Source organism: Heteronotia binoei, chromosome 3, assembly GCF_032191835.1.
Source record: "Heteronotia binoei isolate CCM8104 ecotype False Entrance Well chromosome 3, APGP_CSIRO_Hbin_v1, whole genome shotgun sequence".
Lineage (NCBI taxonomy): Eukaryota > Metazoa > Chordata > Lepidosauria > Squamata > Gekkonidae > Heteronotia > Heteronotia binoei.
Window position 1 is genome coordinate 89,666,787 of NC_083225.1, and position 24,274 is coordinate 89,691,060.

The window sequence follows — 24,274 nt, forward strand, 5'->3', positions numbered from 1 at the left end:
ATGCCCACTCAGTCCCACCCATGTCCAAGTCACTAGTTACAGATGTAAAATTCAGCTCTGATTGTTCCTACGCTTGTGTACATGGAACCTAGGACAGATGTTGGAGGCATTCACATGGTTAAAGCTCACCAAGGAAGGAAGGAAGTTTCCTGTGAAGCCAGGCAAAGGAGAAACCATGATAACCATGATGACCATGTTTGGTATAGCGGTTAACTATGTGGACTCTTATCTGGGAGAACCAGGTTTGATTCCTCACTCCTCCACTTGCACCTGCTGGCATGGCCTTGGGTCAGCCATAGCTCTGGCAGAGGTTGTCCTTGAAAGGGCAGCTGCTGTGAGAGCCTTCTCAGCCGCACCCATCTCACAGGGTGTCTGTTGTGGGGGCGGGAGATAAGGGAGATTGTGAGCCACTCTGAGTGGAGGGTGGAATATAAATCCAATGTCTTCCAATGTCTTCTTCAATAATATTTCAGATTTATTGGCCTATGGATAAGGGAAAGGATACCTTAAAACCTGATTTCTCAGTTCTGAGGAACCTTCGCATGGCACAGATGTGGTAGAGAAAAGCAAAAAAGGGAAGGACAAGGTTTCCCACTGTTAAATCATTACCTTTTCTTACAGTTGCAGGATCTCTGATAGAGGCGAAATAACCAAAATCTTGCTCTAGTGGAGAGCATTGGAGAGTGTTCTTCCAAAGCTGGAAGGCCAGCTGTCCCCACCCTGACAACGTGCAAATTGCATTGTATTAGTGGCAGTTAGTTCAGATAGTATTACATTAACACTCCAACATGGTGGGTACGATACCTTAGGACATTTGACTTTCTACCTTTGAATCATATTTCATGCTACACCACAATTCTGCACCAGGAATTCAGCACCAAGACACATGGGATTCTGTAACCCTGAAAACTAAGCACACTAAATAGCTCTGCATGTTTTGCATAATTGATTCTGGTTCTGCTAATCAAAGGAAAAAGCAAGAAACTTTATCCACCTTACCCCTGAAAATCTGCTGTTCTACAGTGCTTCCTCTGAGATTTCCCTTTGCATTGCCTACACAAATATGCCTTTTTGAAGCAATAATGGCTAGAAACATACGCTTTTCTTTTTTAAAAAAAAATCTTTAAAATGTTGAATTCTGCACCCACAGTAGTTAGTTCAAACCTGCAGGACCTATACATGCAGCCCTGCTCTTTTGAGTAACAGAGATAATATTCTCATAGGTACAGGGGGCATGCTGACTAATGCTTCCTACACAAGAGCATCTTCAGAAACCATTCCCTGAAAGATATGTACCAGTTTAAGAGATGAGAACAGCTCAAAGAATATGATTTAAAAGGTCCTTTCCTCTGCTACAGACTCATAAGGTGGCCGTAGGCAAGCCATGTGACTTCAGTCTCCCTATCCCAAATGCAAGGGAGTGATAGTAATGCTGATCTGCCTTAAAGAGTTATTGTGTGATGTCTATGAAAGACATTCAACATGGAACTACTGTAGACTAGGGTTGTCAAGTCCAATTCAAGAAATATCTGGGGACTTTGGGGGTGGAGCCAGGAGCAAGGTTGTGACAAGCATAATTGAACTCCAAAGGGAGTTTTGGCCATCACATTTAAAAGGACCACATGCCTTTTAAATGCCTTCTCTCCACTGGAAATAATGAAGGATAGGGGCACCTTCTTTTGGGGCTCATAGAATTGGACCTCCTGGTACAATCCTTTCGAAACTTGGAGGGTCTTTTGAGAAGAGACATCAGATGCTATGTTGAAAATTTGGTGCATCTACCTCAAAAAAACAGTCCCTCCAGAGCCCCAGATACCCACAGATTAATTTTCCATTATACCCTATGGAAATCGATCTTCATAGGGAATAATGAAGTGCCTAGCAGACATTTCCCTCCTCCTTATTGGGTTAAGAGCATTTGATGCTAGCCATAACAAGTGATGCACGAGTAAAGAATGTAAAGCATTTATTTGAAGTGTGTAATTTACACCGTGTTTTGTTGTTTTCTTATCGATCTGTACACTGTGGTTTCTGGTTTGCCCACCTGGGGATTGGCAACCCTACAGTAGACCTATGCAATATTACCTATTTATTATTACCATTAGACTGGTTCCCATCCATTAAGAGTTATTTTAAAATACCATGTGGTTCACATAACATACTTATAATCGTCATGATGGAAATATCATATTGTCCACATTTAAGACAATGGCTTGCACAATTTCAGATACAATTTAAGAAGTACATGGTGACATATCCCTCAGCTGCCCAGGCAGAGTTAAGCTACATATGTACCTGCATCACTCTGACACTTCATAAAATAAGTTCTGTGGCATGAGAAAGACAAGCGATCTCCCTTACCTGTGTTAATTTTTTGCCTCTATGCCCTCCAGCCCCTTCAGTGGGACTACAAGAAGCTGCTTATTACAACCTGCTTATCAGATGCAATTTTCTCCCCCTCCTATATTTAAATAAACATATAATGATGACGGTGGTTGAGTTTCCCTGCCTTTCCAAGCACATGCGTGGAGACATCTGAGCTTAGGGCTGCCAATCCCCAGGTGGGAGCAGGGGATCCCCCGGTTTGGAGGCCTTCCCCCCACTTCAGGGTCATCAGAAAGCGGGGGGAGGGGAGAGAAATGTCTGCTGGGAACTCATTATTCCCTATGAAGACTTATTCCCATAGAAAATAATGGAGAATTGATCAGTGAGTATCTGGAGCTCTGGGGAGCTGTTTTTTGAGGTAGAGACTATGGGTGTGCATTTGGATCAGCCGAACTGAATAGACCCCCGAATACCCCCTGATTGAGAAGTATACGGCATTGTATACATCTGAATCCAATTTGCAGGCATTATATGGGAGCTGTATACGGCTCCCATATACTTCCGAATCAATATACTTTCAAATCAATATTCAGAAGTATTCGGAAGTCAAAGTGAAAGGCGGGAAAGGAGCTTCTGCAATCTCAGGGAAGCTGCTTGCCTCCTTTCCCGCCTTTGGAAGCCTTTTCCTGCCTCTCCCATAGCCTCCCTGGGATCAGGGTGAGGGGGAGAGGAGCCCCAGCAGCCAATCCAAAGCATGCATTTGCAAATGCATGCTTTGCAGGGCTGTTGTGTAGCTGATGGCTGGGCTAATCCCCCAGCCATCAGCAACATTGTTGTTCTTTTGTTTACTTGGGTATCCAAGTAAACACTGTTCTCTGGACAATAACAGAGCAGTGGTATTTTTTGAAACTGCTCTGTGTAGGGCCAGAGAACCTTTTTAAGGAGTCTGCCTGGCTGGACTCCATTCCATTGCTGCTGTGTTGGTGTTGGTGTGTGAGAGAGATTGTGCTGCGCTGGCCCGTGGCCTCAGCTGCTGCTGCTCTCTCTCAGCCTTGCCTGACCTGCCTGGAGAAGAGAAGACAGGTAAGACAGTCTTGGGGTTCTTGTTTTTATTTTAGTTAGGATAAAAGTAAAAGGACTTTTTAAGACTCAGAGTCCCTTTACTTATCCAGATTTGAGTGGGTGGGCAGCTTATTTGGGGTTAGCGGTTCTGCTGGGGGTGGCGACCTGGAGTGGGGGGGTTGCCAATTTGCCTATATCTTACTTTAGTAAGAGGATTTTTTTTTGGGGGGGGGGAGGGATTGGTAAAGTTCCTGTATTGTTAAAAGTCAAGTTTTTTACTGTTTTAAAAGAATTCTGTGTTTGACTTGTCACTGCTGTGTTGTGCTGCTGTTGTTCCTTTTCTCTTTTCTTTCTGGTTCTTGGAAGGGGGGTGCTGTTTGGCCTAATTTTTATTGTTAAAACATCAGTTTTTTAACAGTTGAGTTTGTTGGCCTTTTCTCAGTTGGATTTGTTTGGATCTGTTGTTGTTGGTTTTGCATCTTGTCCTGTTGTCCCTTTTCCTGGTTCTGATTTTGATTGATTTGGCCTGAGGTTTTTTACTGTTAGAAAGGTCAGTTTTTTAAGTTGAGTTTGTTGGCCTTTTCTCAGTTGGATTTGTTTGGATCTGTTGCTGTTGGTTTTGCATCCTGTCCTGGTTCTGGTTTTGGGGAGGGGGGGCATTAAAAGTTATATTTCTTTCTGTCACGTTTGGGGTTTTTTTAATTACCTCTGGTTGGTGTGAGGGGGTTGATGTGTGGGGTGGGTCACTTTCATGTTTTTTATAGTTATTTTTGGAGTCTGAGGGTGCTTTCAGTTTGGCTAGGGCCACTAAATAGGCTGCCCCACTAATAAGGGTGTTTTTAGGGATTGTGTTTTTTGAAATTTAAAAAAAAATTAATCCAGTTTAGGGCTTTATCTTCTTTCAAAATTCAGCTAGGCCAGATAGGGGCAATTTAAAAAGATTTTAGGTTTCTCATAAAAGGCAGCATGACTACTAGGCCACATCAGGCTCCCTTTTAAAGAGACTAGGGTTGCAGTGCATCTTGCTTTCAGCCACTGAAAGCCAGTGTATCCTTAGATTTCCATAGGGTAAACCATAGCTTCTCTCTAGTTATAGGGGACACCTGATTTCTAGTTTGCAAGGAAATCCAGTTTGTCCTAGGATCTAGTTAGGAGAAATTTAACTAGAAGGATATAACAAGGATTGCCTTCATCTCAAGGTAGCCTTTTAAAAACTGTAGCAAGGTAGAGGCAGGATCACCTAGTCTCCTAAACTTTACCAGACTACTACCCAAACCCAAAGAAAAACAGGTTAGGGACCAAAAAAACAAACAAAAACGTTTTGGTGGGAGGGTTTTTAAAAAGAAGTCAGGGCACCTATTGGTTCAGGGTACAGTGTAGTGAATTAGGTTTGTAAAAAAAACTCACTCTCAGTTCAGGTTGTGTAAAACTGGCCAAGAGTGACATGAGTGACAGTCAGCAGAAGAGGGACCCTGGGGCAAGGCCAAGGAGAAGACTAGAATGGTGAAGGGGAGGGGGAGGACCCAGGTTTCCCCACACACACACCTGTGCGTAGGGCCACTTTACAGCCACCTTCCAGCACTCTGACCGGAGTGTGATGAAGAAGACCCACCTTGGGCCCTTCATCGAGGCTTCTGCTGGAGCGCCCCCAGAAGAGCTGCCATTAGGTGCTGGCACTGAGCAGGGGTCTGCTGCTCAGACAGTGTCTCCTCCAGCTGATGTCACTCAGCCTCAGCAGCTGGAGGAGGGGCAGCAAGAGCAGCCGTCCTTAGAGATGAGCTTTGGGGACAGTTTTCTGTCCAAAACGATCACTCCAAGGAGGGTGCAGAGTGTCGTGCAGGAGCTGGAGGAGAAGCTGGTTGAGGAGGACCAGCTCCCTTCTTCGGTTCCTTCGGGCACCAGCAGTCCTTCAGGGGATGGCCAGGAGGGGAGGCCGCATGGGGTGGAAGGGGAAGAAAGGGAGGCACTTGAGGTGCCTCCATCTCTGACCACTTCCCCCCCCCCGGTGACCAGCCCCTCCTGCCACTCTGAGACACTGTCTGCCCCGAGCACCTCACAGATGTGCATCCGTACACCTCCGAAGTCTGGAAGCATTTCCGACTTACAGAGGATCCACGCTATATGCAGTGCCAGCTGTGCAGGGCCCGGATCAGTCGTGGGCGGGACCCTGCCCACCTGACTCCGAGGGAGATGCGGAACCACCTGCGGAAGCACCACCAGGCAGTGCTTCTTAATGGGGAAGCAGGCTAGTGCTGGGGTGCCCAAGCAGCCAATATCACCCAGCCAGGAGGTCTGTCCCAGCGCGACTACCTCCAGAGCTCTCCAGGAGAGTTCCGCAACAGGGCAGGGACGTCAGGCATCTCTGCCTGAGATGTTTGGTGGGGGGTGGCACCTGTGTGCCAAGAGGGGGAATCAGGTATGGCAGGAGGGTGATTGCCTGGAACCTTGTCAGGTTGGTCGCCCATGGGCTTCCATTTTCAGTGGTTGAGAATCCTGGGGTGCTAGGGTTGCTCGAGTACCTGGTGCCGTGGTACAAACTTCCTGCTAGAACCACCATTAGCAGGACCATTATGCCATCTGTTTTCAGGGCAAACAGATCTGTGGTGAAGGAGCATTTGTCCCATGCTGCTGGGGGGACTGCTCATTTCACCTCAGATATCTGGAGCTCCCAACATGCGTTCGAGGGGTATCTCTCCCTGACTGCACATTGGTGGCAACCCAGTGAGCTGCAGGGTTGAGGTGGCAGTAGCAGCAGGCAGGGTCAGGGCCACCAGACTGGCTATTGCTGGGCCTTGCTGCACGCCGAAGCAGTTGACACGCCGCACATGGTGGACACTCTCGGAGCCATCCTCTCACAGCAGTTAGAGGGCTGGGTAGGCAGGGACGTCACCACGGGCTTCGTGGTGACTGATGGTGGCTCCAACATCAAGGCGGCTGTCCAGCATCAGGGCCTAAAATCCCTTCCTTGCATGGCCCACCTTCTCCACCTTGTGGTTAAGGACACATTGGGCCAGATGAAAAGCCAGGATCGTCGGTATCTAGCCGCGACCCATGAGTACTGTCTTCTGTTCCAGAAGTGTCAGCACATCACGGGTCACTTCTCACGCAGCAATATGGACTCATATCTGCTGTGTGAGAAACAGACAGAAACAGGGCACCACCTGATCAGTGACGTCAGCACACTCTGGAACTCCACCTGTGCCATGCTGGAAGGCATGGTGGAGCAGAGAGCAGCCCTGGATGCCTTTGTCTCTGAGACGAGGTCTTTCAGAATGAGAACCATCTCACCCAAGAGGATTGGGTGGTCATTTCTCAGACTGTGGAGCTTCTTGGCTCCTTCAAGACCCACGCAGAAATGCTCTTGTATGATATGGCGAGCATCGCACTGGTCATCCCCCCATGGTCCACATGGCCCGTGAAGACCTGGCCTCATTTCTAGTGCCAGCTCAAGGCCGTGCAGACGTTCTTCCAGCGGTGCACGCCCTGGTTGTTAGGCTGCAGGAAAGGCTTGAGGCCTGCTTTCAGACTTTCACCCAGGATAAGGTCTACATGATAGCGACCATGTTAGACCCGCGCCTTAAGGGGGTCACCGAGCGGGCCAACAAGCTTAATCGCTGGCAAGATGAGCTCTCCCAGAAGGTCGAGTGCTGCAGAGTCAGGGCGGGCCCAATGCCGGAAGCAGAGGGGGGTGGTGGAAGTAGCTCATCTGCCACTTCCACTGCTGTTCATCCCCAACCTCTCCAGCTAGGCAGTGTTTCCCATCAGACTCACACCAAGAAGAGTACCGAGATGACACTCATCGGGCGGCTCATTGGCCCATCTGGGAGGGGAGACAGGGGCTGCGATGGTGAGGGACTTTCTTTCAGAGCCCAACAAATCGCAGCAAATGTCTTCTTTGGATTACTGGGTCGTGAAGGAGGGGGTCTGGCTGACCCTCTCCTCCGTGGCCAAGGCATTCCTCTCATGCCCACCGACGAGCGTGCAGAGCAAGCACAACTTTTCACATGTAGGCGACATTGTCTGCCCACATCACAATCGCCTGCAACCCTGGACAGTTGAGCAGTTGGTCTTCCTGAAGGTCAACTTGCCTCTGTTCAGCTCCCTGAACGTAGACTTTGAGAGTGAATGAAGTGAGCACCTTCTTGTGCCTGCATCCTCTTTTGGTCCGCGCTTGGAAGGTGGTTGTAAAACACTCTCCCAGTAAACATAGACTAGAGTCCAAAGATAGCCCAAAAACTCACTCACAAATTGATTGGCAGTGCACCCCCCTCAACCCCTCATCCATCCCCAAACCAAAAATGAATGCTGATTTAAAATCTGTAAAGCAATCCAAATTTCCCCAGTCCCCATCCACACATGCCTAATAATAGTGAAAGGGCCATTGCAGCCCCCAACTGTAACCGACAGCACCCACAGGCCCAGCCAGGATAACTCAGGTTTTTTTTCAGGGGCAGGAGGAAGAAAGATGGAGGTGACAGTGATGATGAGAGGCAGCCAGCAGCCATACCAATGCTGAGGTCCCTCTAGTGGGATAGTGATAGCTGGTGTGGTGCTGCTGAGCTGAGAGAGAAGGAATGGTTCCCTTCCTCTCACACAATCTAAGGCCCTCCCAGTGATCTTCCTCATTTGGGGTGCAACTCTGGCTCGCCTCCTCGTGGTGCACCCTGGGAAACGCAAAAGAGCCTGGACCAGCCAACCATCCATCACTCAAGGTAAGTCTAAATGCTTCTTGCTTTGTGTCAGATATAGAATGATGTAGAGCTAGGTGTGGTCCACCACTTCTCTTGTTTGAGAATTGTGTTGTCTGGGGCAGAGCTGGAGAGCTGGCATCTGTAGATTGCGTATTCTGTGGCAGGGAAGCTGGCATCTGGGTGAGAGACCCAGAACCAGCACACTTGTTGTGCTTGACCAGCTCTCCCCGTGTTGCTTGGGGCAGGGCTGGAGAGCTGGCATCTGTAGATTGTGCGTTCTGTGGCAGGGAAGCTGGCATCTGGGTGAGAGACCCAGAACCAGCATGCCTGTTGTGCTTGGCCAACTCTCCCCGCGTTGTTTGGGGCAGGGCTGGAGAGCTGGCATCTGGGTTTGCTGGAGAGCAAACCTTGAGCAGATTGTGCTTTGTGTGGCAGTGATGTTGGCAACTGGGTTTATATTGGTTCCAGGCCTGCAGGGTTCATAGAGTAGATAGAGGGATGTAGTGCATTTGGGTCCTATAGAGATTATCTGGTGTGAAGTTAGGTTTGGCTTTAGGTGCCCCAGGAATTAGACCCCCTGGTCCAGTTTTTTTTTGGCCTTGTGGGTTTTGTGTGGGACAGTGCCCTGAAGCTGTACAGCAGTTTGGGGGGCTCTCCTCAAAACCCCCTGCTCCCCAGAGCCACTTTTCCCATGATAATTACAGTGGGGAAGTGGCTCTAATTGGTTTTTTCTCACCATTGGGAATAGTGTTCCTTTTGGGGTACCCACAGAGGGGGACAGTCTTTTTGGGCCAGGGGGGTTGCATGCGAGGGAGTCCCCTGTAGCTGCCCTGCAGTTTTGGGGCCTCTCCCTCAAACCCCCCTCTGGCCAGAGCCACTTTTCCCACAGCAATTATAGTGGAGGGAAGTGGCTTTCCCCAGCATTGGTGGCAATGGGCCTTTTGGGGAGCCCAAAGACAGGGATCTCCTGGCTCAATCTTTTTGGGACTTGGGGATTTTGTAGGGGAGAGTCCCCTGAGGGTTCCATGAAGTTTTGGGGGCTCTCCCTCAAACCCCTGCCCCCCAGTAGCCTCTGATTATGCCCTATGTTGCCATTGATTTCAATGGCCCATAGGGTATAATGGTGGGATAGAGGCACCCTCTTTGGGTGCCCCTGGAATGGGAACCCCTGGTCCAAACATTTTGAGACTTGGGGGGTTCATAGGGGAGAGTCCGCTGCAGGTTCCTTGCAAATTTGGGGGCTCTCCCTCAAACCCCCTCCCCTCCAGGCGGCTTCCAATATACCCTATTTTGCCATTGATTTCAATGGCCCATAGGGTATAATGGGGCCGTATATTCAGAAATAGCCGTATATCTCCAGTATATATGGCTATTCTGAATACCGGTATTCAGAAATATACAGAATTCCAAATATTTTGGCCCCGTATATTTCTGAATCCGATTAATTCTGATTTTTTTGTACACCCTTAATAGAGACACCAAATTTTCAGTATAGCACCCAGAGCCTCTCCCCAAAATACACCCCCCAAGTTTCAAAAAGATTGGACTGGGGGATCCACTTTTATGAGCAGCAAAAGAAGATGCCCCTATCCTTTATTATTTCCTATGGAAGGAAGGCATTTAAAAAGGTGTGCGGTCCCTTTTGAATGAGGCCAGAATTCCCTTTGTAGTTCAATTATGCTTGTCACACTCTTGCTCCTGGCTCCACCCCCAATGTCTCCTGGCTCCACCCTGAGTCTCCTGGCTCCACCCCCAAAGTACCCAGATATTTCTTGAATTGGACTTGGCAACCCTATCTGAGCTGCATGAGTTACCTGAAGATTGGGGCATGCATCTGGTCATATCCAAACAGTTACTTTTGAGAACACCAATCTCTGTTATTTCACTTAAAGGCAAGGACTCTGGATCATTGGATGGTGTTCACTAGTGCTCTAAAACAAATAAAGTACAAGTGTGTGTGCATGTGTGTGTGTGGGAAGCAGTAATCCAGTGAAAATGAGGCATGTATCTTTATGCCCCTCCATTAAGTGATCCTGTTATGCTCTTGGGTTGCTACCATTAGAAGACCAACACTAAGATGTCACTCAAATTCAAAACATTTTTTTACAGTTTGTGTGTGTGTGTGTGTGTATGCACTATCCATTCTGTTTTGTTTGCTTTGCTGTGAACTGTACAGTTCAGGTATAAGCATTACATTTTATAACTGATTCATGCTGCTGGGGGAAGCAGTCTTTCAAGCAGTCTGTTGTCACTTTCTGTAAAGGTATGCCACTTTGCCTGTTCATTCTGAAAAGGAAACTGTGCTGGAGGAGTTAACTCCATTTCTGAATCTAGATTATTCTCCTGGCTTATATGCAAGCTGAAAGGCAGTCCGCTCTCTTGAATTCAAATGCAGCCTTTAGAAAACATTTTCTAGCTCATGATCTTCTAACCATTTCCAAATGTTCAAAGGCTTAAGGTTAAGGAGTCATGAACCTATTTACGATGCCACCATCATGATTATTATTTTTTTCAGTCAAAATTTTATTGTGTATAGCCACCGGCCATTACAAAACAGAACCCAAACAACAAAGTTTTCAATTAACACCTTAAAAGTTCCCCAGAAAGGCCAGTCTCAAGAAGTTACAGCATTTTACTCTTTCTCTTATCTTCTTTGCTGCAAGGCCAAACAAAGAGACTCTATAGGACGCATAAGCATCATTGTCAGATAACAGAAATATAATCTTTTCAGTTTCTGAACATGTTTTTAAGGAGGTTAGTACTCCAGACAGAAATTTAATTCTGGGGGCATTGTAGAGTGGACAGGATAGAATATAATGGGGGAGGTTCTCTATCATAGGTGAACCACAAATGCAAAAACAATGTTCTGTCGGGATGTGGGAATATCGACCAGTTAACAGAGTTGTTTGCATAGTCTGAAAGCAGAGAGCTGTGAAGGATGTTCTGATGTTAAATCTGGAGATATTAGCCAGGTATAGGGATCTCAGATGCTCAGATTTGATTAGTCTGAACCAGGGGGCTACTTTAGATTTTAGGATTAGAGAACAATCTAGCAACGTATCTGAAAACTATATCCAATCCCTAAATTGAGAATTGTCACTTTGGGTCCCTAGGAGATCATCAGGAATAGAATAACTCTGGATAATGTTGTTGAGCTATCTAGAACGCCTGTGATCTTTCGATAGTAGAAAATTAAATGAATGGTAATTAAGGGAATTATGATGAGAGAATTTACTTTTTTCCCAATGTTTTATTATAGCTAGGTGTACCTGTACTCTTATGGGAGTCCTGTTTCAGCCCTCATCAGGGCAGCAGGAGAGCCCCTAGGAAGAGCAAGAATTCATTTTAGGAACTGATTCTGGATTACCTCCAGACTAGATAAAGCAGTCTCATTCCACCCTCATATTTCAGCACCATACAAAAGATGTGGTAGAACCTTGCTTTTAAATAATTTTAGGGCTGGATCTATCAAGCATTCACCCTTTATATGAAAAAAGTGAAGAATTACCGATGCCAGCTGGGCATTCCAATTCAGTGTCTCCTTAAAGGTATTCAAAGAAGCTGCATTGGTTGTTTGGCTTGCCTGCTATACTCCAGCAGAAGATTTTGGTCTTTTTTTCTGAAGACCATGACTTTAGTCTTTGCATGGTTGAACTTAAGGGCTTCATCATTACAGTATGTCCCTAGACGTTGTAATAGCCTTCTCAGTCCTATTTCGGTCAAGGATATTATGGCCATATTATCTGCGAAAAGCAAGATCCCATCATGCTTATTGCTATTAACTATTCTTGAATCCCTGCAGGACTATTTCATTCACCTCCATATTTGGGTGTTGCTGCATATTTTTTTAACAAAGTTTCCTTTGGGGATTTTTCCTCTGTAATCACCTCCTTTTTAGCACATCTATGACCTCTTGTCCATTAACATTCACATCACAGAACAAAGTGTGAGTCCAGTGGCACCTTTAAGACCAACAAAGTTTAATTCTGGGTATAAGCTGTCATGTGCATGCACACTTCATCAGATACACACAATTATACTTCTCTTAAAGTCCTGTTACATTTGTCTCCCATAGTGATGGTGCTCTTAAGGAGAAAATTTAATCAAAAGCAAAATAATGATTCCAGAGCAGTAGAAACTTCTTTGAATAGCACACGTTGGAGGCCTCACAGATTGTTCCTGAAAGCTGTGCCCCTTGCCCAAGCATCCTTTGGCTTGATCTGCCAAACAGATATCCACAGCACATTATTGGTTGTGCTGAAGGGGTAAGCCGGCTGCTCAATATATCTCCTCTGTACTACAGCCAAGACAAACACTGTGGATTTCCTCACAGGTTTGAGCCAATCAAAGGCACATATTAAATCCATCCTAATCCATAACCAGTGCTGTGCACTCCATAGCACAGCTTGCCAGGGGGCTGGATAAATAATAAGGTAAAGAAAAAAAGACTTTCCCCACAACAAAAGCAAAAAGCCACTCCTTGTAAAGGGTAAACCACAAAGCTACAAATAAATGTTGCTTATTGTTTCAAACTGTTCTAAACACTTCCAGAGATGACTGGCAAAGGATATGCATACATAAGTTGCAAAAAAAGAAAGTAAACATCTCCTTTTTAAACAAGAAACCTTTCCCATGTTTCTAAAATCCCATTTCAACAGGACAAAGACAGTACTGAAGATACCCTAAAGCTTTTGGGAATTCACAAACACTCTACCATTTCCCCTTCTAGTTCAATCTACTATAAATAAATGTCATCTTAAAGCCACAGAAGCCAGCATGTTGAGAGGTTTTTCCAGCTGGCTTCTGTGGAACAATTGTATCTCTAGAAACATTGTTGGTTTCTCATTGCTTGCACACTTGCATCTGGAGCACAGACTAATCAGAAGATGCAGGCATCAAACCCTTAGGTAATTTTTGAAATCTATGTGCATTAATAATAAAACAGGCTAGTTACAGACTGTGGTGCTGTCAAATCAAAAAACAAATTAATTCACATTAAGCTCATGAAATATTTTATGTTCCATAGAAAGCTCTTTATTTTGTGCTGTCTTACCTTTGGAAAATGTGTTGCTCCCACCTCCTGTTGGTCTTCTATACTGTGAGAGCAAAAAAGAGCTCTTGTTACTTCCAAATGCTTTTGTTCTTCTGTCCCTCTGTCACATGGCTTCCCTTTTATATTTGCAACACACAAAAGTTAGGGCTGTTGTTTAAGCAAGAGAGAGAGAGAGAGACAGAGAGAGGGAGCGAGAGAATGTCAAATGGAAAAGTGCCACTGCAGTCATATATCAATCAGGCTAGCGGCAGCAGCAGCTCACAAGCAAATGGGAATTCCACCGAAATGCGAAGCTCTTGTTATCTGAGAAATCACTAAACACCACTAGTCAAGCTCCCTTATGCAGAGACTTCTCATTGGAGAACTAAGAAAGTAGATGCAAATAAACTGAAATTCAGGATGCCTGGTGTCATAGTATAAAAAGGCAGTGGTGTTCAGGTCCTAAACTTAATTCTGCCCTAAATAAATGACATGAAGGCTTTGACTGGGTACATGCTCATTACAGTTCTGCTAAGAATTTGCAACACATCATTAAAAGGAAATATGTTTTGTGTGAACATATGCCTCGTAATTTCCTTCACTCACATTTACTGGTAACCCTGCAGCTTACTTCACTGGGAAGATGACCGTCTGAGCAGCAGCTGGAATGACTGATGCTAGACTTATCTTATATGTGAGGCGTGCTGACTTATTGCAGTCGTTCAGACAGGTTTCATTATATTGTCCCAGCTATCAAACTGAGTAGACTGGCATACATTCAACACTGCAAAATGTTTTCCCCCTACTAGTTTGGAATTTCTCCTTTAAGCCAGCACTCTCTTTAATGATCAGTGAGAGAAAGAAAATCCACTGAATATGCATGTTTATCTGCAAACATTTGTTTCTATCATACTCCCTGTCTGAGTACTTAAAATGGATTCATACCTCCACTTCTCTTTTCTTACACTATATTTATCAGACGTAATGCTAACAATACATTTCCAGTTATCAATTTCTATGAAACTAAACCACAGATGCTGAATTTTACTTTATATTAAATGTAAAAACCATGTTCTTCAGTCCCACTAGACACACAGCAAATGGAATATGCTTTGCTCTGTCACCGTGGTCCTTGAGATTCTACTATATTTCTGTAGTGCTTGGGAGATTAATGGTGGCACACAGACAACAAAACATCCATCTAGTTCATTTTTTAAAAAAGGCTTACACTTGGCCAAAGAGCAGAGAGTACATCTTACTATTCAGGAGTGCCGTCTGAACAACAGACCTGACCCCCAAGTGGGCAGGAGTCCTGAGGCAATGCTGTCACAGTCTCTGTCTTTAGGCTTGGGCAGTGTTGTTAATATCTGAGCCTCTTATGTGGGAAAAGATCAAAAGACAGATGGAAATTATGCTGTAAAAATAGACTCCTCTAAAAGCGGAATGGCTTGTCAATGAGTAAGCATCATGAACACAACAAAGGAAACATTCTTTGGCTTGATGTGTTGTACAGTCAAATTTGGCTGGGTGCAAAGCAAGTGGTCCACTTGGGTTTTAGATTGGCTTAACCTGAGTCTGAGCCACTTTTCCCACCAAGCCCTTATTAAATGTCTAACATCTTCATTTCTTTCATGTTTGCACATTATTTCATTACTTATGCAAGGCTAAAGAAAAACTGCAATCCCCCTGCAATGTCATTGATAGGTGGGTCACTGATAACTTCTGTAGTGGAAACTTTCTAAAAGACATAACACAGAACCTCTGCTATAGAAATTTTCATTAGACCCTGTCTCCAGGCTCCTATATAAAAGTGTTGATCAACTAGCAAAGATGTAAATTCAGAAAAGACATAATAACCATCTTTTCATCATTTTTCTATTCTTTACACCCAGGAAATATGTCCACCAGGACTTCCAATGAAATAATCATTCAATAAATACATACTTTAACTCATGATTCAATGAGACAAGCAAAATATGAATAATTAACTTAATCACTGTCTTCGAGCATTTCACTTAAACCAAAATTAGTTGTCCATCTGATTTACTATTTATCTCCAAATTCATTATTATTTAAAGGTTTTCTTAAAAAAAAACAGTTGTCACTTTAATCATACAAATGGATCCTTTAACTTCTCTTTTACTGGAAGAGAATTTTTCTTCTAGTGTCTGGCAAAGACAATATGAGCAATTGTTACTGCATATAGGACCAATTCTTGAAGAAGGCATACATACAACAAAGTTTGACAATAATAGTTCTGGTGTACAAGCAATTGTATAGACTATGCCAGTGGAAAAGATTACTACTAGTATTTTCCAATATTTTACAGTTCATGAATTTTGCCACCACAATGAAAAAGAAGCGTTATCTTTGCTGCAAAACAAAGAGTTCTTCATGGTGTTATAAATTTGGGAAAGTCTGGTGACAGATACCATTGGTTTGCCAGTTGTAATCATTCTCAGAGAGATTCACTGTATCATAGAATCATAGAGTTAGAAGGGACCTCCAGGGTCATCTAGTCCAACCCCCTGCACAATGCAGGAAACTCACAAATACCTCCCCCAAATTCACAGGATTTTCATTGCGGTCAGATGGCCATCTAGCCTCTGTTTAAAAACCTCCAAGGAAGAAGAGCCCACCACCTCCTGAGGAAGCCTCTTTCACTGAGGAACCGCTCTAAAGGTCAGGAAGTTCTTCCTAATGTTGAGCTGGAAACTCTTTTGATTTAATTTCAACCAGTTGGTTCTGGTCCTACCTTCTGGGGCCACAGAAAACAATTCCACACCATCCTCTATATGATAGCCCTTCAAGTACTTGAGGATGGTGATCATATCACCTCTCAGCCATCTCCTCTAAACATACCCTGCTCCTTCAACCTTTCGTCATAGAACTTGGTCTCCAGACCCCTCACCATCTTTGTCGCCCTCCCCTGGACCCGTTCTAGCTTGTCTATATCCTTCTTAAAATGTGGTGCCCAAAACTGAACACAATACTCTAGGTGAGGTCTTACCAGAGCAGAATAAAGTGATACCATCACTTCACATGATCTGGACACTATACTTCTGTTGATACAGCTAAAAATTGCATTTGCTTTTTTAGCCACCACATCACACTGTTGACTCATGTTCAGCGTGTGGTTCACTAAGACCCCTAGATCCTTTTCACACATTCTACTGTTAAGACAAGTTTGAAAAGGTTGATTCTCTTATAAATAAATGATTCCACAAAACTGGGGGGAAATAAATATTTAAAATTGCTTATTTGTCAGAGTCAGTGAGCTATGCCAACTCTAAAAAAAAATAGTTGGAATAAGTCTCTGTGAGTTCAAGGAAATTTAATTCTAATATGTAGTAAGGCTCAAAGCATAAATTATTTCTTTCCAGTTTGGTGCATTTCACAATACAACCACAAGTTCTTTTATATTTGCAAATGGAAGCTACATGTGAAAATTCTAAAATGGTGGATAACTGATTGAATAGACTGTATACTGCATTGGTCAGGCCGCACTGGAGTATTGTGTGTAGTTCTGGAGGCCTCACTTCAAGACAGATGTAGATAGAATGGAGTGGGTGCACAGGAGAGCTATGAGGATGATCTGGGTCCTAGTGACCATGCCTTATGAGGAAACACTGAGGGACTTGAGAATGTTCAGTCTGGAGAAGAGGAGGTTGGGGGCGGGGGGGAACATGATTGCTCTCTTCAATACTTGAAAGGCTGTCATGTAGAGGAGGACAGGGAGCTGTTCCTGTTGGCAGCAGAAGATAGGAACTGCAATAATGGTTAAATTAAGGGCAGGAAGGTACTGACTGGATATTAGGAAATACTTTTTGACAGTAAGAATTGTTCAACAGTGGAATCCGCTACCTAGGGAGATGGTGAGCTCCCCCTCACTGGCAGCCTTTAAGCAGTGGCTGGACAAACACTTGTCAGGGATGCTCTGGGCTGATCCTCCATTGAGCAGGGGGTTGGACTAGATGGCCTGTGTGGCCCCTTCCAACTCTGTGATTGAGTCTATGATTCTAATATGCCTTCTCAGTACATTCCCCAGGCAGCATGACTTTTTGCCATGCTAATTCATATGCTATTAAACTGAAAACTGGATCATTGTAACACAATCCATGTAGGCAACAGGGAAGCTACAACTAGTGCAGAATGCAGCAGCAAAACAGTTGGCAGAGGTTAGGGTTACCAACCTCCAGCTGGGGCCTGGAACTCTCTCTGAATTGCAACTGATCTCTAGGCTCCCCCTGGACTCTATAGCATTGTGTCCCTGCTGAGTTTCTTCCACTCCTCAATTCCACTGTCCTCAGCTCCATCCAAAATCTCCAGGAATCTGCCAACCAGAATTATCAACCCTAGGAATTAAGCATTTTGAACATGTTACTTATGTTTAAGATCATAACACTGGCTGTGTTTTCATTGCCATGTTTAGTTCAACATGCTACTGTTAATCTTTAAAGCTTTTTATCAGTGGGGACCTTCATATCTGCCTTCAGCCATATGTATTTATAAGACAGCTCCAGTTATCACATTGGACAGAGACTGCTAGTAGTTCCTCCAGTAGGGTTTCCAGGCAATGCCAGGCAATCAGTGGGAGGCTGGGAGGGGTCATCACACCAGCTGTGGCATCACATCACCTCTAGTGACATAGATTGCTCTAGGAATCACCAGAAGAGATAAAATGATAGAGTTTCTGGCAATTCCTAGAGATTCCCTGTGGCACTTTTGTTTTGGTTTTTCTTTAGCCAGAAGTGATGTGATGTCTCAGCCAGTGCTATTGGGGGGGGGGGAGGTTTGTCAGAATAAGTAATTAAATTACATGAAGGGTAGTATGACCTCCCCCCCATAAGACTGTGTGAAAATGTGCATGCACAGCAGCACGGGGCAGGGGATGCCCTACCCGACCGAGGTTAGTAAGTTCTACTGCTCATGTTCATTTTTCATTATTTGTTATGTTGTTGAATGAGCTTCCCCAAGAATATGAGGAAGGCCCTGGAGATTTCAGAGACTCTGTAAGGCTGATCTCCTCTGTAATCCTTTGATATCCCAGAAGTAAAGGTTGTCACTTGCTCCATTTTGACTGTATTTTCTGCTGATCTGATGTTGTATTTGTTTTTAAAAGCAGATTGGAAAGGAAAGATCCCCTGTGCAAGCACCAGTCACTTCCAACTCTGGGGTGACATTGCTTTCACAACGTTTTTACGGCAGACCTTTTTACGGGGTGGTTTGCCATTGCCTTCCCCAGTCATTACACTTTCCCCCCAGCAAGCTGGGTACTCATTTTACCAACCTCAGAAGGATGGAAAGCTGAGTCAACCTGGAGCCAGCTACCTGAACCAGCTTCCACTGGAATCAAACTCAGGTTGTGAGCAGAGGGCTCTGAGACTGCAGTACTGCAGCTTTACCACTCTGCTCCACGGGGCTCTTAAAAGCAGATTATAAATACTTAAATTGTCCAAATAAGTCCTGCAGACTCTCACATCACCATTTTGGAGGTCTCAAGACCCTGCTGAGAAAGAAGCTTTTTGTCAGCAGACTTATACCAGTACCCCATAAAATTCCAACCATTCTATTTAGACAATGACAAGGAAATTGGGATGGGATAATCAAGCTCCTTGACAGAATAATCTGCAGCAGCTAATTTGTGCTAGGGTTGCCAGGTCTGACTCAGGGAATATCTGGAAACTTTGAGGGGTGGAGCCAGAAGCAAGGTTATGACAAGCACAACTGAACTCCAGAGGGAGTTCTGCCATCACATTTAAAGGGACCACACTCCTTTTAAATGCCTTCCGTCTATCGAAAATAACAAAGGATGGGGGTACCTTCTTTTGCGACTCATAGCATTGGACCCCGATCCAATCTTTTGAAACTTGGGGGGGGGGTAGGAGAGGCACCAGTTGCTATGCAGAAAACTTAGTGCCTCTACCTCAAAAAACAGCCTCCCCCATAGCCCCATATACCCATGGATTGATTCTCCATTATACCCTATGGAGATTGGTCTCCATAGGATATAATGGAGTGCCCAGTGGATATTCCTTCCCCCATCCCTGCTTTCTTATATCTCTGAAGCAGGGGGAGGGCCTCCAAACCAGGGGATCCCCTGTCCCAAGCTGGGGATTGGCAATCCTAATTTGTGCCCATAATTGATTTTTAAGGGCAATAGACTGTCTTATTAGAAACTGGAATTCATTTTACTTACTTTTCAGATGCAACTACTTATGTACACTAGGGATGTCACAATTTCATGGTGAACACACTCAACAAGTGAACGTGCCATGGCCAGGCCTCATTTTGGGCAGGAACTCACAGGAGTAGAGCTCTGGAATCGCTAAACGTTTTCTTTGTGCTTTTTCTCACCCTTCACCCCCAAGGCCAGCATGTGGGAGTCAGCGACCTAGGCAATTGCCTAGGGTGCCAGCTCCCAGCAGGGGCAGGACCCCCTCACCACTTGCACCATCCCTGAACCTCTGACCAGACTCTGAGGGGTCGGAGGAGCTCCCCCAGCCCCTCAGCTCCCAGAAAGAATGGCGCTTCTCATCCTCGGTGCCCTTCGAATTTGGAGAATGCCGGGAAGGAGAAGCACCGCATGTTCTTTCTGGGTGCTGAGGGGTCAGAGGAACTCCCCAGCCCCTCAGTGCCCAGAAAGAACGGTGCTTCCCATCCTCAGCACCCTCCAACTTGGAGAGCACTGGGGTGGGAAAGCACTGAGAGCCTGACGTGATGACAACACCCAGAGGTGTCACGCTGCACATGATAACTTTTCCCCGAGGGGCTGGGCACATGTTGGGGTTCTGCCTTGGGCATCAGAACCCCACGCGCCGGGCCTGCCCCCCCTCACCAAATTCTTCTGGGCTCCATTGTTCAAATCCCCTGTGAGAATTTTGCTGTACTCTAAGACTTGACAAACTTTCTAATTTTTTTCCACACACAAAATGGGAAAATAACTAAAACATATAAAACAGACAGATGGAAATCTTCATCATGCACTGTGGCCACATAGGAAAAAGTAATTTTAATAGTATGATGGGGAGAAGGTTTTATTATGAGAATTATAATTCAAGAAGCATTTTATGGTAAATGCTGAGCTGATATAATTTAGTACACCTTCCAGTGATGTCAGGGGTGTGTGGCATATGCATATGAGTTATGCAAACGAGCCCCAGCACCAATTTTTCTACAAAATGACCCCTGGCCATGCCTGATGTACATGTTGATTTGTAAACTGATTAGCTGATTTCTTTAGTAACTGTTCATTTACACTTATTGAACTATTGGGTTTCCTGTGATTGACCCCGAATGGCTGTGCAGCAGCTGAGATGTTTCAGTTTCAGTTTCCTTTCCCTTGCAAAGCCATTTTTGAATCCTTGCAGTAGGTGGATTGATTCTCCCTGAGGATCATGAATAGTCACACAATAGGTAATTAGATTACATGGGGTGGAGTTACTATGATCCCCAAAAGCCTGTATGAAAATGTGCACACATAAAATAATGTCTATAACATGGACTTAAATTAACAACCAACAGAAAGGCTTTTTAAAAGTTTTAATTTGATGTCAATGGCTGACCAATTAACTTACTTATTGTTTATCTGATCGTCTGCTGCGTGGCCAGAAGCAATGACAGGTTTGTGAGGGAGGACTCCCACTGGATATGTGAGAACAGTACATGTATGAAAAACTGTTGACATACGAGAACACTACATGTATGAAAAAGTGTTGATTACAGGGTTCTGTATTGTATTATTTGAATATGTGGAAAATAACTTGTTACTCACACAGGCTCACTTAGTTCATGAACTGATGGAAAAAAGAGGTTTACCTGTTCACTGCTGAACAGAATGTGAACTGGATGTGTTTGAGCATCGCAAACACACACACATACATACACATACAAAATCAGAAATTTGACTTTAAGAAAAATTTCTCTAAGGTGAATGCCTATTCTGAACATTTCTTGAACTAGTGATGAATGTAAACTGGGGTTGAGACTCTACAGGGGTGTGAGATCAATCCACCCCCATAGCCTGGTCCATCCAATAGGTTTTCTGATGGCAGTGGGGGATTTTCTTGCTGACATGGTCAGTGGTTGTCAAAGCCCTGGTTGACCTCTGGAATGAAAAAACAACCTGGGGTATTGACATAATTACTCCAAGGTGCCCTCTCTCAGGTCTGGTTATGAGAATGAAATGGCCTTGGTTGCCCTGGTGGTGACATGTGCTGGGAGATAGACAGCAGGAGCATAATCCTGTATCCTGGACCTCTTGGTGGCTTTAGATACCATTGATCATGGGAACCTCCTGGATCACTTTTCAGGTCTCAGACTAGGAGGCACTGTTCTGCAGTGGTTCTAATCCTATCCTGAGGGTAAATTTCACAGTGTGGTGCAAGGGGACTGCTGCTCTGCCCCATGACTATGGGGTTCCCTATGAGGTTCTCCACCTGTGGGGTTCCCTAAGGTTCCATATTGTCTCCTATGCTTTTCAACATCCATGTAAAGAGATTTGAGCTGCATTCCCACTAGCTCTATCTCACACTACCAGCAGATCCCAGGGAGAATGTGGAGACCATGAACAGGTGCCAGGAGACAGTTTTGGAATAGCTGAGGGCTAACAAGCCTAGACAAAGCAGCCTGACAAAACAAAGATGTTACTGTTGGGAGGAAGGTCTAAGCCAGGAAATGGGTCATCCCCTGTTCTGAAAGGGGGTTGCAGTCCCCTTAAAAGAGCAGGTTCATAGGTCAGGGGTGCACCTGGACCCAGGTCTCCTGCTGGTGGTCAGGGGTGCCTTTCAGTAACTTCAACTGGTGAGCCAGCTAAAGCCCTTCTTGAACAGAAAAGATCTTGCCACTGTGACTCATGTGGGCTGAGCTTGAAGACTATCTTTGGAAGCTACAGTTGGTAAAGAATGCTTCTACCAGAGTGTTGACTGGAGTGGGTTGAAGGAACCATATCACTCCAGTCTTGTTCTGCCTGCACTGGCTTCTAATTTGCTTCTGGGCTCAATTCAAAGTGGTTTCATTTTAAAGACCTGAACAGGCTTGGACAAACATACCTTAAGGACCGCCTTCTCCCATACAAACCTACCCACTCACTCCTGTCATACTTGGTGGTCCTATTTCTGTTGCCCTCATCATCTGAGGCTAGATGGATGGTGACCCGAGAAAGAACCTTCTGTGTTGTGGCACCAAATCACTAGATATCCATCTCCAGGGAGATTCTTTTGTCTCCCTCTATGGGTGTTTTTTGCCCACAGGCATTTTTTTTGTCTGGCATACTCCAACAACAGTTGTTGACCTTCCTTCTAGTGTTTGTTTAATATATTTTTAATTGAATTTTATATTTTAACTGTATTTTAATTGTTTGAATGCTTTAATGATTTTATGTTTGCTGCATTGTGGGCCTTGCTTGGATGGAAATGTGGCATAAAATGTTTTAAATAAATAAAGAAGATGGGGGCTCATGAGGAATCACAGGAGGGGGAGAACAATTTGGAAATCTGCTCCAAATCTCCAACAAAAATTCTATGATCTCACAGGGGTTTGAGTAGATTGATTTCTTGTCCCTCCCCCTTTAACTGACTCTTAGCTGCTTCCAGCATTCCATCCTGTCTGGAGTTCAGTCTTCATCATATCAGTTTTAAAGGTTTTTTCTCTTTTGTGGGGGGAGGGGTAATTTAGAAAGTCATATTTTTGTGCACACTTGGTAAACCCCCAGTCAGGCAGATATCTCGTCTGTGGGTGGCCCCATTTGAGGCTTTCTTCATCCACAAAGGGATTTACTGATGGCTATATAAAATAAACAGTAAAATTGTATAATCTTTTTAATTTTAATTTTTGCCTTTTAAAGTTGCTTTTTGTTTTAGCTTGTTAGGAGATGGTTTCTGGGTGAGCCGTCAACCCACCAGGAGAGAGGCAATAACAACAACAAAAGTACAAATGTCTGTACATTACAGTGGTAGGAATAGTGTCCAGGCAAATGTGACTTTGTAGCAACAAATGTAACTAAATAATGTTAGTTGTAAGAAAGGACTAAGGAATCATGTCTGTCTCAGGCCAAGTGAAAATCTGGAGGCTGGATTTGCATCAAGTGATACACAAATGGCATGTGAGCTTCACACCAGCCTGGAGGGTAGTTGAACAATATAGCATCAAGATGCTGTGTCAGAACCTGCATGTCATCAGAAGCCTTGTCAACAGAAGGTTATTCTTAGCCCCATTTCCATAAACTTTCTCCCAGTTCTTGCTTTGTCTGACCTTTGATTCCAGATGGTTAAGACATCTCCTTCTTGGCAATCTCTGCTCTCACCATATACTTCTCTTGTCACTCCAGTCAAAGCAAGGTTTTCCTGAACACATAGTTAATCCCTGCCAGCCAAATGAAAATCTGTCTGGCTTTTCATACCTTCAGCTTGCCAGGTGACTTTGATCCTTCCCTCTCAGATGAATTTTTAACCACAGTGACCCACATGCTTTGCTCAGAGTTTAGACTTCTGATTTACTGCATCTATACAGAAGTGTGAAAAATTCTGGAAACTCAATTCACTTCCAAATACAAATGTTTCCTCAACCTCTTTCATGGTGTGGTTGCAGCCACATGGGAAACTTCTTGAGACAAAACTCCACATGAGGAGCTGCAAATACATAGCTGCATTTCCAGTAGCAACTTATCAACTGGACCACAGATTTGGTTCCAGATTAGCAAAGAAGTAACCTAACTCACAGGAGTTATAGACATACAAGGACTACATATAAATTCATCATGGGCTGACATGTGCCTAAAATACTCTTCTGAAGTTTACATTGGCTAAATTGGACTATCTAATTGCAAAAGAATACAAATCAGACATAATTCAAAGTGGGAACATAAAACAGTTGGTGAATGTTTCAACCACCCATACTTTGGGAAGGGGGGTGGGGTGGATAAGAAATTCGAATTTGAAGTAGCTTTGCTGGAATTCATATAAAGATTTGACATTGTCATCTGTGGGCTCCATTGAGGCTGGTTCACTGACACAATACAAAGTGGTTGTCCATTTATTCATTTTACTTTACTAGTTTATTGGCAGTTGGAAGAGGTCCACACCCATGCTGACTGGATCATTTATTCTTTTTGTTGGATCTTGCTTTCATAGGTAAAGTAATCTAATCTTGGATTGGTAGGTCTTCT

At 44.5% G+C, this 24,274-nt stretch overlaps 1 protein-coding gene across 2 annotated transcripts in view; it reads right to left on the reverse strand.

The window, feature by feature from the left end:
• NDP (norrin cystine knot growth factor NDP) overlaps window positions 1-23,487 on the reverse strand; it is a 62,932-nt gene extending 39,445 nt beyond the window's left edge. Inside the window, exons 1-3 of one of the 2 annotated variants that reach the window (XM_060234171.1) lie at window positions 23,362-23,472; window positions 14,370-14,485; window positions 13,132-13,278 (exon numbers count right to left, since the gene is read on the reverse strand). The gene's annotated coding sequence lies outside the window, so the exon portion shown is untranslated. Of the gene's footprint in view, window positions 1-13,131; window positions 13,279-14,369; window positions 14,486-23,361 lie in introns of both variants that reach the window. The other variant, XM_060234172.1, reaches the window with a different exon arrangement.
• Between the last annotated feature and the right edge of the window lie 787 nt (window positions 23,488-24,274).